Here is a 2798-nt window from a genome sequence, read left to right as displayed (position 1 = left end):
CAAAAATAAAAATTATGTTGGGGTGCCTATTTTCTTAATTATTGTTTTAATTTACTAAGAGCTCTTTTTTCACCCCTATGTATGCCTATGGATATCTTAAAAGCTGCATATTGACCGTGTTTCAGTACGTCATTCCATCTTCAGGACTTCTCTTATTAGTTCTAAAGGAGGGAAATATGCAGTGTGTGACCACACAGCAGAACTTTTGTGTGTGTTTGAAAGACGTTCTGGGTAAAAATTGGAGACACTGAGTCTGACCGAACGGATTCCAGCGAATGAGGAGAAAGGCAGTACCAGGTGTTGAAGAAATAAAACCTTCGCAGTTCAACTGCAGAGCCTTTGTTCCTGAAGCGTCTCCACATCAGCATATTGAAAACTGACAAAATACACCACAAAATATGTAGTAAAGAGAATTGGTTTAACACAGAGCCCTGTGGTATGCCACAAGTAGTCCTGGAGTGTGAAGAAGATTTATCGCTCACATGAGATTTAACTTTAGTGCTGTTCCCTTGATACCTACAACATGTTCAACATATTGTGGTCAACTGTTTGAGTAGAAGCACGGAGACCTAGCAAAACCAGAACAGACACAAATCTATTATCTGAGGCTCAGAGAAAGCCTCAGACTCTAAGCAGAGCTGTTTCAGTTCTCTGATGACCTCAAACAGGTCATTATCATTCTGGTGTCTTTAAAGGAATGACAGCAAAGCAGGGAGGAAAAAAAGCTAAAATATGGATCTGGATGTTTGTAGGAGGAAGTCAACTTCAGATAAGATTGAAAAATTCACCAATTAGCATAGTTTTTTTTCCAACGGAGTGAGGAAAGAAGTAAGAGGTAATAAAAAAAGACACAAAGAGGGAAATATAGAATGCATTTAACAGAACTGCTCAGACAAAGTAAAGTGTTTTGTTTCTCTGTTTCAATTACAGCAGAATAGCTAAGGGAGAGAGAAAGAAGATTCAGATTTAGACAGCAAGCAGAGGGGATAGATGGCAAAAGTGACTGACGGTTACCTTGGAGGGGATTATGTGTAAGAGGTATGAGGGGGATTGTGGGATGTGTGGAAGGAGTGGTAAACTGTGACAAAATAAAATAAACAGCTTAAGTGTACTCCGTCTTCTCTGTGGGCCTGTTTTCTTGGGCAAATAATCCTTTTGATCCACAAAACAATGCCAAGAGCTGAGAAGTCCAGAGCGTGATACAGAGGTGTGTTCTGAATAAACCCCATTTGGTCCCTCGTTCATCATACACTGAGACAGGTCGGCTACAATTTAAGAAAAAATTTTCCAGTTTATGTTTAATGTCTTTACTTCTGAAATTATGAAAATTAACTTCACACATATCAGAGCCCAGCTTACCTTTTAAGGTGTTTTAAAAATGCTTGATACTGAGGCAAACTGAAAATAAATACTAGAACTGCAAGCAGTTAACAGGTTCCAAGCCCCAACCTGCCACTCCGCCCCTGGTCAATCCTCTTCCCATGAGCTCTGTTGCCCACATCCCACTAGTCTGGTGACACTAGGTCTGTTCATATGTAATTATTGACTTTGAAAAAGTTTGATGTGGTTAGACCCAGTGCCCCCTGTGGGTTACAGTCCCTTCCAGTCACATAATCAAGAGTATGTAGCAATGAAAAAGAAACAGAGATACAGGGACAAAACGTCAGTCAGTTTTTACACTGCTACATCTGGCTTAGCTGTCAGTCAGACAGGAGACATAACGAACAGGTTATATATATATATATATATATATAATTAAGTACAAAAACATAATTAAGTACAGAAACACTTAAAATCAGAAAAACAGACTAACATAAAAACCTCTTGGTAAGAAAACTTTCAGAAAGAAAACAATCTCCTTAATTTAAGATATTTAACTAAGATTTCAGTTTTTGCAGTGCAGAAGGAACAGGGGAAAAAACTACACACAAAAAGAGAGTTCTATTATTTGATAACATCATTATGCACCCACTAGTGTGTGTGTATTTCTATCTATGTAATCATTAAAATTACATGATTTTGGTTTAATATTAGATTTATAAATGGAAAGTACACATTTAAAGGATAAAAAAAATATCTTTATGCACTCATCTGTGTCCGGTACAAATTGTGGGGTTATTTTATTTTTAAATGACGATTAATGGATTTCAGTTAGAAACTGCTTTTGTAGTTTGGTAATCAGTTAGAACATTTTACACTAAAAGCCTCACACACACACACACCCAAACACACACACACACACACACACACACATGCACATACACACACATGCGCACGCACAGTGGCGCAACTGCACATGATTCAGGTGGATGCGAAAACATAAATTGGCGCATAAATCGGTCGGTGAAGGCCTGCAAGTTTAATGTGCCCTCTTCAGATAAACTCAGTGTGTTCCTTTTGATCTAATGTGATAAACATTAAGTCTTACATGGCATATACTAAATTTTGCAGTATTTCAGTATGTTTTGCTATTTTCAAGCAGATGTAATTGCATAACTTGTCAAGTCTCCTGTTTTGGCCAGGAAGCTGATGATTTTTAACCCCCTTCCCATCGTTCCCATATTATTATTTTCCCCCACTGTTCCCTTGTTTTTTACATAATAGTAATAAATAATAATATATCAAATTCATACACCACTTTTTAGGACACTTAAAGATGCTTTACATGAACTGGGTAGCACATAAAAATAATAATATAACTGAAAAAATAAATAAATAAATAAAAATAATTATATATATAATTTCTCTATAGAATAAATTTTTGACATGGTAATGCTCCCGCTTTAAACATCTTTTTA

At 36.6% G+C, this 2798-nt stretch overlaps 1 long non-coding RNA gene across 1 annotated transcript in view; it reads right to left on the bottom strand.

Annotated features, from left to right (window-relative positions):
- LOC107834091 (uncharacterized) overlaps positions 1-2510 on the bottom strand; it is an 11982-nt gene extending 9472 nt beyond the window's left edge. The window contains exon 1 of the long non-coding RNA XR_001659874.1: positions 2498-2510. This is a non-coding gene — a long non-coding RNA (uncharacterized LOC107834091). The remainder of the gene's footprint in view (positions 1-2497) is intronic.
- Between the last annotated feature and the right edge of the window lie 288 nt (positions 2511-2798).

The sequence above is a fragment of the Poecilia formosa genome, unplaced genomic scaffold (genome assembly GCF_000485575.1).
Source record: "Poecilia formosa unplaced genomic scaffold, Poecilia_formosa-5.1.2 Scaffold517, whole genome shotgun sequence".
NCBI classification, from domain to species: Eukaryota; Metazoa; Chordata; class Actinopteri; order Cyprinodontiformes; family Poeciliidae; genus Poecilia; species Poecilia formosa.
This window is presented reverse-complemented; position numbering and strand designations above follow the sequence as displayed.